At 36.1% G+C, this 13768-nt stretch overlaps 1 protein-coding gene across 8 annotated transcripts in view; it reads right to left on the bottom strand.

Moving 5' to 3' along the window:
- Positions 1–13768, bottom strand: part of TANC2 (tetratricopeptide repeat, ankyrin repeat and coiled-coil containing 2) — a 363080-nt gene that overhangs the window by 272935 nt on the left and 76377 nt on the right. Inside the window, exon 1 of one of the 8 annotated variants that reach the window (XM_034641085.1) lies at positions 1423–1697. The exons of the other annotated variants lie outside the window; for them this stretch is intronic. The gene's annotated coding sequence lies outside the window, so the exon portion shown is untranslated. Of the gene's footprint in view, positions 1–1422; positions 1698–13768 lie in introns of those variants that run through there. 8 annotated transcript variants of the gene reach the window in all.

Here is a 13768-nt window from a genome sequence, read left to right as displayed (position 1 = left end):
AAACAGCCATACAGTTGTTAATTCTTATCACATCCAGCATGTCATTAGAATAGAATAAAATATTATAAACAGATTTCAAACTCAGGTTTAATCTTTTGCAATTTTTTGAAGCACAGAAAAATTAAGTGAAATACTTAGAACATTTGGACAAATATTTTCTCAAAGAAGAAAATCTGAACTCTAAATGTCAAACCCCAATTTAACACCTACAATACTAACCAAAAAACAGTATACTGGCAGCCCTGTTACCTACATGACCAGAATACTTGCAGTACACTTGTCCTGGCACCGTCCAAATATTTCCTCTCTCAATTTCTCTCTCTCTCTGCTAGAGATAATGCTGCATAACTTCAACACTGCTGTTCTGTGCTATTAATATAACTCAGATATTCAAGAACACATGAAGCTGGAACCTGTGAATCTAGTATTTTTTTTTCTTTCTTTCCTTTTTTTTTTTTTTTAACAACTCAAAGGCATCCCACATATGATGGTTACAAATCAGTACAGGATTAAAATAGTGCCCGAATGCATAAAAAAGCTCAATCTGTTGGGTGTGGCTTAAGTAAATATATCTTGTCTCAACTGGACAGCTCCCCAGTAACATGCAGCCACTGAAACCCAAAATATATAAGTACACAAGTAAAGTGCTTCCGGGAAGGGGTGGGAAACTAAACCTCCATGTTTTTTTATGCTTGATGTTCAATTGTTTCTATACTGTACTTCTAAAATGACAGTGCCTTGAGTCAATGCTGAACACTGCTCAAGAAACCAAGGACAGAAATTTTACTTGTCCTACTTCCTCTCCTTATTTTATACTCACTGTCTACAACATGGCCGTTCTTACAAACATTTTGCTTTCATAAAAGAGGTAATCATTTAAATGATGACTATGTGCAATGCGAACTCACACTGCATTACAGTCATCAATAAAATATGAAGTGCCAACTCCAGTGATCATTCTACTTATTTTCCATCTCACCAGAGAATGCTCTACTAATGGTCTCTACTATTATAAAATGAACAATATAAGGAAAAAGACATTGGTAGGAGCTGCGACAAATAAGCAACAGAGAAAATATAAAATCTATAAATGCTTACTTTTTTTTAACGATCTAGTATTAACAGTAAAAAACCCTCCATGCATATGTGTATGTGTGTGTGTCTATACACACATTACACATATTTAGTACAAATATAAATCTGCTTATAATCTACCATGCATACATTTATTAATGTCACACATGCAATATACCTGAAACCTCTATATATAGGGGGCATGCAGATTTCAAAACTATACATTTTCATTCTTAAATGGCCACAATCAAACATTAAAACAGCTAAGGATTTCTGACATACTGAACTAAATCCAAGCTTTTAATCTTGTTAAACAATTTTCTCTGCTATTCAATGCAGCAAACCCACCTTTGAATCATATTGACGGTTATTTTTTTCCCATGCCCTCTACGTGCTGCACCATTTTGTTTGTCTTCCGGACAGTGGAGAAATCGGCAGACAGCAGTGAAGGAGTGTACTGGAGTCAGCAGAGGCAGTGCCAGCCTCCTACTGCAGTCTGTATATTGAACGCACTCAAACCCACAGGTGCCTACGTAAAATCCTCCAGCTGCAGCCTGCAACTTAATGTTTCCTTCGGCAGCAGATCTGTATGCTATTTTCACTTTGCTTTAACCCAATAAATGGATAGGATGCACAAAAGCGTGCACCTTTTAAAAATGAATTTTACATAAAATACTTGTACAGACAGTGTCTCCATTAAGTAGCTAAAAATGAGTGACTTTTCAAATCAGAAAGATAATCACCAAATTATGAAGATTCAGAAGGATAATCACCAAAAGAGAAATGCATTTCTAACAGTGTATAAATTCTAAACTGGTAATTTAATTATTCAAAAAAGTAACATTAAAAACGAGCATAAAATGTACCTTACATCTTTCTACATAATTAGCTTATGAAAGTAATTTTTCATATTCCATAATTATATCATGTATAAATGCATAAAGAGGCCTGCCTCTAACCATACCTTTTCATCACCAAATAATCCACTGAAAAGAAGAAAATACAGAGCTTATCTGTTAAAAGGCTAAGTGAATCAAGGTAAACCAATGTTCAAACACTAACAGATGAAACAAGAAACAGAGGCTCACAATCCTTTCACATAAACTTCAAACAAATACACTCTTATCCTACCCAAATTATAGAATTTAAAACCTGGGTGAAACTTTAAAGAAATCAAATAAATCTTTTTAATTTTTCAGATGAACAAATTAAGGACTAGAGAGGTTAACACTAAGGAACCTCTCCCAAGGTCACATAGCCAGTCTGCAGCAAAACCTGGTCTTCAAAAACACCTCTTAATAAGTAATTAACTACCGATACTCACCCAAAATTAAATAGTAACCTGAATATTTCTGTAACTATTAAATAAATTTTGTAGTTAAAAAAAAAAAAAACCAGGGACGCCTGTGTGGCTCAGTCAGTTAAGTGTCTGCCTTCGGCTCATCTCATGATCCCAAGGTCCTAGGATGGAGTCCCACATTGGGCTCTTTGCTCAGCAGGACCTGCTTCTCCCTCTGCCTGCTGCTCCCCCTGCTTGTACTCTCTCTCTCTGACAAATAAATACATACAAATCAAAAAAAAAAAAAAAACAAAAAACACCTTTACAAAAAAGAAATCTCCAGGCCCAGATGGTTTCACAGGTGAATTCTACCAAACATTTAAATAAAGAACACTTGTTCTACACTATCTCTTCCAGAAAACAGAAGACAAGGAAACACTCCAAACTCATTTTACAAGGACAAAATTAATCTGATATCAAAGCAGAAAAAAACATTACAAAATAAGGAAACTATAGACCAATATCCCTCTTGAACAAAGAAACAAAAATCCTCAACAAATATTAGCAAATCAAATCCAGTAGTGTATAAACACACACACACACACACACACACACACACACACACACACACACACTGACCAAGAAAGGCTTATACTGGGCAGGCTCAGCTCGTTTAATATTTGGAAGTCACTCAATGTAATCTATTACATTAATAATTCAAAGAAGAAAAACCACGTGATCATATCACTTGATGCAGAAAAGTATTTAACAAAATCCAACATCCATCCATGAAAAAATTAGAAAATTAGGAATAGAGGGGAATTTCCTCAACTTGATAAAGAACATCTACAAAAAAACCTACAACCAACATCATACTTAGTGGTGAAGACTAAATGCTTCCTACTTAAGATCAGGAACAAGGCAAGAACAGACATTCTCACCACTCTTCGCTACCATCATACTAGAAGTACCAGTTATTGCATACAGACTGGAAAGGAAGAAATAAGACTACTTTTATTCTCAGAAGGCATTATTGGCCACTTAAAAATTCAAAGTAGTCTACCAAAAACAAACAAAACCCCCCAAAACACCTCTTAGAACTAAGAGCTGAGGTTAGCAAGGTCACAGTACAATCTCGAAAAACAAAAATCCATCTATATTATATATATCTCAAGATTTTAAAGGAATACCATTAAAAACAGCTAAAAAAAGAAAAGAAAATACTCAGGTATAAATCCGATGAAATAAATGTAGGATCTGTATGCTAGAAACTACAAAATGCTAATGAAAGACATCAGAGTAAGACCCAAATAAATGGAAAAAATATCATGTTCATGGACTGGAAGACCCCATATGGTAGAGATTTCAATTCTATTCCAAATGATCTGTAGATGCAATGAAATCCCAACCAATATCCCAGAAGGATTTTTTTTTATACATTACAGATTCTAAAACATATATGGAAAGGCAAAGGATCTAAACTATCTAAAACAAGTTTGCAAAAGAAAAACAAAGTTACAGGAACCACACTACCCTGTTTTAAGACTTCCTATAAAGCTACAGTAATCAAGACAGTGTGGTATTATACATAGATATAAATAGATCAGTGGAAAAGAATAGATGGTCCAGAATAGACCCAAACAGGAGCGCCTGGGTGGCTCAGTCAGTTAAGCATCTGCCTTCAGCTCTGGTCATGATCTCAGGGTCTTGGGATCAAGCACCACATTGGGCTCCCTGCTCAGTGGGGAGTCTTCTTGTCCCTCTCCCTCTGTCCCTGACCCCAGCTTCTGCTCTCTCTCTCACTCCATCTGCTTTCTCTCTAATTAAGAAAGAAAGAAAGAAACCCAAACAAATATGGCCAATCAATTTTTTACTATGATGCAAAAGCAATTCAAAGCAGAAAGGACGGTCTTTTCAATAATAGTGTTGGAACAACTGCATATCCACATACAAAAAACACATCAACCTTAACCTCATACTTACATGATAAATAGCTCAAAATACACCATAAATCTGAATATAAACTATAAAACTTTTAGGAAAAAAGCAGAAATCTTTATGACCTGGGTTATACACAGTTTTAAGATATGATACCAAAAGCATGAACCATTTTTTTTTAAAAACATAAACTGGACTTCATCAAAATTTAAAACTTTTGCTCTAAAAAAAAAATCACCGTTATAAGAACAAAAAAAGCAAATCACATATGCAAAAAAAGACTTGTATCTAGAAATATATAACGAACTCTCAAAACTCAATAGTAAGAAAGCAAAAAACCAAATTAAAAAATGGGCAGGGGCGCCTGGGTGGCACAGCAGTTAAGTGTCTGCCTTTGGCTCAGGGCGTGATCCTGGCGTTATGGGATTGAGCCCCACATCAGGCTCCTCCGCTATGAGCCTGCTTCTTCCTCTCCCACTCCCCTTGCTTGTGTTCCCTCTCTCGCTGGCTGTCTCTATCTCTGTTGAATAAATAAATAAATAAAATCTTATAAATAAATAAATAAATAAATAAATAAATAAATAAAATCTTTAAAAATAAATAAATAAATAATTAAATAAAATCTTTTAAAAAAATGGGCAAAAAATCTAAATAGACACTTGACCATACAGATGATATGAAGGGCAGATAAGCACATGAAAATATGTTCAGCATCATTAGCCATTAGAGAAATGCAAATTAAAGCCACAATGAGATACCACTACTCATTTAACAGAATGGCTAAAATTGAAAGATACAGTATATTGACAACATCAAGTGGTAGCAAGGATGTGGAACATTTGGAACTCTCATACTTTGCTGGTGGGAATGAAAATGGTACAGCCACTCTGGAAAGCAGTTTGGCAGTTTCTTATAGTTAAACATACACCTCCCATATAATCCAACAATTTCTCTCCTAGGCACTGACCCTGAGAAATCAAAGCTCACAGTCACACAAAAACCTGTACATGAATGTTTGTAAGTGGCTTTGTTCATAACTGCCCCAAAATGGAAACAACTTAAATGTTCTTCAATGGATGAATGAATAAAGAAACTATGGTACATCCATACAACGGAATGCCACTCAGCAATAAAAAGCAACAAACCCCTGCTGGACACAACAACTTGAATGGATCTCAAAGGCATTATGCTGAATAAAAGAAGCCAGTCTTAAAGGCTATATTATTCCATTTTTCATTTTTATCACATTCTTAAACAAAAAACTACAGAGAGCAAAATAGTTCAGTGCTTTTCAGGATGAGAGATGGGGTAAGGGTGTAACTAGAAAGGGGTATTATAATGTAACTTGTACCATCATGTACACTAATTGTGGTCGCAGCTACATACATCCATATGCATGATAAAATTCATTGAACTATTACAGGGACACCTGGGTGGCTCAGTCAGTTGGGCATCCAGCTCTTGGTTTCAGCTCAGGTCATGATCTCAGGGTCATGGGATCAAGTCTTGTGTCAGGCTTGCGCTCAGCACACAGTCTACTTGAGATTTTTCTCTCTCTTTCTCCCTCTCCCTTAGCCCCTCTCTCTGTTCTTTCTTTCTCTCTCTCCCACCCCCAAATAAATTTTTAAAAAATTCACTGAACTGTAGATACACATATACAAAGTAAATATTACCTTTTGATAAGTTTTTAAAACTTCAGCCACTACAATGTTGTCGTTGACTTCCAATTCTAGACCTCTTACTCTGCCCTATCCTAAGCCCCTAACCCATATACCTAACTTCTCCTAAATATACCATTATCATCTCAAATTTAGTATCTCCAAAAATGAGTTCATTACATTCCCCCTCAAACTTCAAGTGAATGGAACCCACCATTCACCCAATTATCTAAGCCAGAAACATGAGTATCATCTTTGAATAAGTTTTTTAAATTTATTTCAATTAGCCAACATACAGTACATCATTAGTTTTTGATGTAGTGTTCAATGATTCATTAGTTGTGTAGAATACCCAGGGCTCATCACATCACGTGCCCTCTTTAATGCCCATAAGTTTTGTATTAACTAGGACACTAACTTGATCTATAGCACTGCTGTATCTCCAGTACCTCTAACTGTATCTAGCATAGAGCAAGCACTCAGCAAATATTTTTGTTGAGCAAATAAATAAAACTATGGCGCCTCCTTCATTTAAGCCAAAACTCAATCAATCAGGTCCAGTTGATTCTTTCATCTTATCTATCCATCTCCACTGCCACCCTCTTATTTCAGGCCCTCCTAATCTCTCACCTGGATGTTGCTGATGCTGCTCCGGACAATGACATGTGTTGTTTTGCCCTGTCCACCTTCACACACACATCTCTTTCTGGGAACTGCCCTTTATTAATCTTCATTTCATCTACTAATTCACTCCCTCCCTCTGCCGTGGTTGATTTCCACTAGGGTAAGTTAGCTAACCCAAGCTGACATGACAACAAACCTTACCCAAACCCTATTCTAGAGTATAACTGATCTGTCCAGGGGCGGATACCAGACCTATATTAGGCCAGAGTTAACCTACCCATGGGCATACAGATTTGAAAACAAAACAATTGAGTTGGTATCCACCTCTGGGCACCTGAACTACAAGATGTATGACTCAAGTATTGGGAGTAGCTATGTTCCACTATTTGAACTGAATAGTAGAGGAAACTAATGTTTAAGGTCAGAAAAGAATGAAATAGACATGCAGAAAGAAGCAGATATAAGAAATGAAAGCCAACCAAAGTACAAAACTAACTATGTAGTTCCCTAAATGTATCAAGCTCCCTCATAACTTCAGCTTTTATAATTTCTGTATCCTCTGCCTGAAGCAATGATATTCACTACCTCCTCCAAGAATTGTTCCATCCTCCTCAGGTCTGAGATGGAGTTCTTCCTCTCTACTCCAATAGAATCCTGGCAGAACTTTATCATAATACTGCTCACACTATATTTTAATACTAATGGTTTACTTATACCATAGACTATAATCTGGTAGAGACTATGTCTTACATCTCTAAGTAAACTATATTCCTCGGTATTTTACCTGATCCATAGTAGGTACTAACAATATAATCAGGGATGAAAAGACAGAATACAGACAGGAGGGGAAGAAAGAAGTCTCTAAATAGTATCTAACAGTACTTCAGCCTCAGAATATAAAGTGATTGGAAGGTTAACAGAAAGGAGATTTCTTACTAGTCTGGCTGTCAGTCTTTAAGATGGGAACAAAGAATAATCACAAGGTTACACAATATTCTGAGTAAAGAAATGACTGTACTAATAACTAGTACATGAATAATATCAGAGGTAACAGAACAAGGCATGAAGCAAATTTTTAAAGCAAAAAAGTACAGCTAGGCATTATTTTGAAAAAAAAATTTTTTTCTTCAATATTGTCTTTCTCCCGCCAAACATTCAAAAATTCAACCAACCAAAATGTGGTTAGGATGGGAAGTGACAGCAAAAAAGCAGACCAATCTGTTCCAAATATTTGAGTTTGAAAAATCTGGCCCCTTAACAAAAGACACAGAAAGGATTCATATCATTAAAAATATATATTCAGGAGAAAAAAAATTAGTAAGAGCAAATCTCCCATGTATTCCTACTCTAGACTAGACAAGAGTTACCCTGGTCAGGAACAATATAGAAATCTATCTTCTAGGATGGTTTGTTTCTCAAGCAAGGCATCTCATACAGAAAAATCCTATGGTTCAGGGCCCAGTCTTCAGCTTTGTGGATCAGAAACCAAGTCTTTAAAGAAGATAATATCTTCAAAGTAGGTTAAGATTCAAAGAGACTGACTTATGCCACTATAGCTCTATTTCACCTGCAAACTTCATAGCAAAGTACACACATTATTGACAAACAGAAGGAGGTCCTGTCTTTCCTATTTAGGGGCAAACACAGGCTGTCCTAATTCTTGGTATGGAAAAGACTAATTTTAAAAACAAACAAAAAACCCCATAGTTAGATTAGTAAACCAAAGTGGTAGGCTCCACTGGTTGCCCATCCAATCCCTTCTTTCACACTAACAGAACGCTGATTTTATTTTAGGTGTTTTAGGTTGGTTCTCTCCCTAGCCCTAGGAGGTGAACTCTAATTAGTAAACGAATCCTAATAACCACAGTTGCAATTCCATTAATTGGTTTAAGAAAGGTTATGTGCTTTGCTTTGGTCAATGGGATGTGAAGAAATGGGGTGGGAGAGAGATGGATTTTGGGACAGTTTTCCTCAATATTAAAAATGGACCCAAGAAGGCCAGTTGTTCCACCAGTCTCTGAACAACGATATACATGTGCAGATATACATGTTGAAGATATGGTAGTTCTCTTGCAGCTATGTAAGGACAAGTTGGAAAATAAGCACCAATATGCTGAAAATGTCAGAGCAGAAAGATGGAAAGAAACTGAGTCCTTGGTGATGCTGTTGAGCCTGAGAATTAACTTCTCTACAATCACCATACCTCCAGAATTCTCCGTTGTGTGAACGTATAAATTTCCTTCATATCTCAGTCATTCTAAATCAGATCTTTGGTAATTCTAACTATTGTAACTGCTACAACAGCAAATAAAACTGACCAGGGAAAAGATTACATAGGATCTAATCAAATGTAAATTTTAACAGAAAATTATCATTTCCTCTAGAAATTTCAAATTTAATCAATCTGGGGCAGAGATACTTAATTTAGATGCTAAAATCTTTTTTTACTCATCTGTTACTCAAAACCTTGCAATGGCTCCCTTGTGGCTTTAAAGATAAAAATCCATACTCCTTAGCATGGCACAAAAAACACTTCATTAACTGATGAGTAATTAATGATCCATTCTTTTTAGCAACTTTCTAACTCACCCTAGGTGAGTTAGAATAGAGAATTCTTACAGACGCTAGAATGCACCATATAGTTTCCTATCTTTATCTACTGGCAAATGCTACTTTCTCTATGTGGACCCCTAACTCATACTTATCCTTCAGTGTTCAACTTGCATTCTCCTCTCCTTCCTGCCTATCCCCCAAATGTATTATCACTGTTAGGTTAGGAATCTCTCTCCTATATTCAGGGCGCCTGGGTGGCACAGCGGTTAAGCGTCTGCCTTCGGCTCAGGGCGTGATCCCGGCGTTACGGGATCGAGTCCCACACATCAGGCTCCTCCGCTATGAGCCTGCTTCTTCCTCTCCCACTTCCCCTGCTTGTGTTCCCTCTCTCGCTGGCTGTCTCTATCTCTGTCAAATAAATAAATAAAATCTTTAAAAAAAAAAAAGGAATCTCTCTCCTATATTAAACTTTGAGCTCCCAGAGAACAGAACTATCTCCAGCATGTATCACAATGCTTGATACAGAATAAGCACTAAAAAAAAATCTTTGGGATTTAATTAACAATACTTGGTGGCAGTCCTAGTTCTTTCCACTACGATATTGGATGCAGACTTACAAAAAGAGATCCATCATCACGGAAAGTTCTACTGAACAGCATGACTCTAAAGGGTCACTAAGTTACAAAATATAAGATGAAATAATATGGCTTTTTCAGAAAATTAATGCCACATGACAAAAGTTTATTAAGAAAACTGGACCAAGGTTACAAAATGTCTAAGAGGTAGCTTTGTTCCCAATAACATTCTTGGTCTGAGCGCAGACTACTACAGAAATGCTTTACAACAACCATAAATGATATTTACACCAAGTCCTTTCCTAATCAAAATGGTAAGTTCCCTAAAACAAAACTTTAGTGAGCAAATCATCCCACAATTTTCAAATTTTTACATGTAATTCAAGTTAATGTAGACAAATACATGAGGATAACCTTGGTTAAAGTGCTTAATATAGTGCAAGGCACATAATAAATATTCAGTAAATGTACGCTGAATCTGAATTAATAGTAATGCAGATGAACAAAGTATTTTTCCAAGTTTTATATCTTTATATACTGTAAGAACCAAGGGCAGGCTGCCCCAAGATGTGCCACTTCAGCATAAAGATAATTTTGAGCTAAAAAGCAATCAAAACCCAGCAAATCCAGGAAAAGTGCTTTACCTCAACTCAACTGCCTAAATGAATTTAGACAGAGAATCTACTATAGGGACAGAGCTATCCCCATAGATAATTACATTATTATATAAACTAAGTATGGTATATGGGGAGGAACCTAACAAGACCTGTTTGATCAAAGTCCTCTATGTCCCACTGTGTCTGAGTGGCCCAGCAAACATTTGTTTACTAAACATTTACTCTTTTTCATCTTCCTGTGAAGGGGATTCCTTCCCTTTGAAGCCCCAGACCCTTCCCCTCTTCCTTAGTTCAGAACGACATATGTATCTTATGATGCCTCTCTTTGGAATTTTCATGTCTACATGGATTTTCCCATACTTAGTTTACTAAATTTGATTTTTTTCCTGTTAATCTGTCTCATATCAATTTGATTCTTAGTCTGGGAAGAAGGATCTTGATGGGGACAGGAATTTTTTGTTCCCTGACAATACATACAGAAAGGACATTTCAATACCATAGACTCATCTGAGGACAGTAAAACCATTTTGTTATAGAAATAGAATTAGTGTTATAGCTATATCTTTATCATATCTGATATATCCTATTACTTACTGATATATCCTATTAATTATATGAAATAATTTTACAAAAGACATTTCATTTGAAAATTGTTGAGCCATGGAGCTACCATGCAAGAATTTCATTCATTCTAATAGTAAAGGTGACATTTTTAATGTTACTTATTCCTTCAACTTATTAAAAGATTAAGGGTGGTTTAGGAAGAAACAAAACCAAACCAAACCCAGCTTGTTCATCTTTAGTTTAAAAACATGACCAGCTTACTTTATATCCTGGTAAGATATAAAAGATCCTTATGAAACTTCTTTAAAGAACCAGTTCTTTTGATGGAACATACTTAGGGATGAATGAAAGAAAATCATGATTCTTGGGGAGCCTGAGTGGCTCAGTCGGTTAAGCGCATCTGCCTTAGGCTCAGGTTGTGATCTCGGGGTCCTGGGATGGATCTCCGTGATGGGCTCCCTGCTCAGTGGGGAGTCTGCTTCTCCCTCTCCCTCTGCTCCTCCCCCCGACCCTGCTCATGCTATCTCTTAAATAAATAAATAAATAAATAAAATAAAATCCCCCCCCCAAAAAAAAAGAAAGAAAGAAAATCATGACTCTTAGAACACTCTGAATCTGGAAAAAATTAAGTTAACCTATTTTCTCCAGGAAGCCAAATAAAACCTGAATATAAAAAATCTATGAAAATGGGGAGGGGACGTTGCAGAACACATTTGTAATGCTAAATTTTTGGTTATTGAGTTTATTATGTATTCATTTATTTATTTGAGAGAGAAAGAAACGTGTGCATGTGCCCACACACGAGTGGGAGGAGGTGCAGAGGGGGAGAGAGAGAGAGAGGGAGAGAATCTTGAGCAGACTCTGCGCTGAGCGTAGAGCCCAACACTGGTCTCAATCCCACAACCCCAAGATCACGACCTGAGCCAAAACCAAGAGTTGGATACTTAACTGACGGAGCACCCCAGGTGCCCCAACTATTTTCTTTAAAGACATACAACTTATACTAAAGATGTTTCCCATTTACAGAACTGTATTCCAGAGATCCTTGAGGAAAAAAGTCTATGAAAGCCACCCCACAGCAATTTTTAAAAAATACTTTCTCTTTTTCAGCATCTCATTCATTTCATGGTTCTATCATTAATCTTTCACCATCATGAGTACATGTACGTATTTTTATTAAAACTGCCATATATAGGGGTACCTGGGTGGCTCAGGCAGTTAAGCGTTAGACTCTTGGTTTTGGCTCAGGTCATGATCACGAGGGTCGTGGGATTGAACCATGTGGCTGGCTCCATGCTGGGTGTGCAGCCTGCTTAAGATGCCCTCTCACCTTCTCTGTCTGACCCACCCCCCTCAAAAAAACCCCCCACAAAACCAAAAAACCACACACAAAAAAATACCACAAATAAGTATGATTATATTACATATGAGGAAACCATAAGGTAGTACTGAATATCTCAAACTTGCAATAGCATAAATCTATAATCTAAGAGGGTTTTATATGAAATATTTAAAGTTTTCTAAGAAAACAAAAAACTAGATATATTTAGATGAAAAATTTGACAGTGTTAAAATAATTTACTACTTTAACTTGGTGAAAGCATTACTATGTATCAAAATACGCTATATAAAAAAGCATTAAAAAGAAAATTATATGTTTTAACACTATTTAAGTCCATTTTTAAATCAGAAAAATTAGCATCTATTTCCTAAATATTGATTTTTCTTCATTGCACATTCTGATTTACGAATGCTGGATTATAAGTTGCGTATCTGAAATATACTTGGCTTTTTAAAGTAACTAATCTGCAGGAAGACTGTCCAAATTAAACCAGTTTAAATGATTTAATCTTTTAAAAATTGTTTAAAATATATGATTGGATTAATAACTGAAGACAGCTTCATGAGAGGAATTTCAATCAGTATTTTAAATTTCAAGCACCTTGTGCAATAGGCAAAGAATGGGCACCTGGAGGATAGGCACAAACTAATTACAAAAATGAAAACAACTTCCCTTAAATTGGAAAGAACTAGTCACAAAAGGACTTCTGCTGACAGCAAAAGCCCTACATAGCTTTCTCTGGCTTCCTTCTTCAGCAAAAAGGATGGAAACAGTAAACTGTGAAAGTAGACAACCTTGGAAAGGAATTTTTGGGCTGATGTACTGCAATGCAAGGCTAAAAGGACTTGTAACATTAATTTGTCCTAAAGCCCAGGGTAAGCATAATCCCAAAGCTCAAATAAGGGTAAACTACAAAGGAACCCAGAAGAATGGAAATAAATCATGGAGCTAAATAAATTACATTTAAAAGCAAAATTCTGTGCTAAAGGTAAAAGTTTACCTCTGGATAGTTATTCATTTAATATATGATCACTGTGCACATAATATGGGCCCAAAATGATGCAATGTCACTAATTAGCTAATCTATCTAGTCAGAAATTTCATAACAAATTATTTCTCCTCATTCTTTTCTTTTCCCAGATACTCTAGTAACCAAGTCCTTTCTATTTTACCTCAAAAATGTCTTCCTTGTGTAACCTCATTGGTCCCACTGTCACTTCTTTACTCTTTTCATCATCTCTGAACTACTATCTCCTCACCACAGTCCATTTTATGCACTGATCCCAGAGTTATCTTCCTGCAAATGTTATTCACAAATAAAACAAGTACTTACTAGGTGCCAGGGCTCTGCTAAGGATACAGCGATAGAAAAGAGACTGAACTTGTCATGAAACTTGTTTTCCAGGAGGAATGACAGATAATAAAACAGAGTAGAAGATATACAATAAGATAAATAGTGATAATTAAACATAGACAAAATATAAAAGGGTACAAAATAAGAAGAAAGACATAAAGAAGGGGTATGGGGCATGTCCTTGCTATAA

This window comes from Ailuropoda melanoleuca, chromosome 13 (genome assembly GCF_002007445.2).
Source record: "Ailuropoda melanoleuca isolate Jingjing chromosome 13, ASM200744v2, whole genome shotgun sequence".
In the NCBI taxonomy this organism is placed as follows: domain Eukaryota; kingdom Metazoa; phylum Chordata; class Mammalia; order Carnivora; family Ursidae; genus Ailuropoda; species Ailuropoda melanoleuca.
The sequence above is the reverse complement of the archived record's forward strand: the minus strand, read 5'-3'. Positions and strand labels throughout refer to the sequence as shown.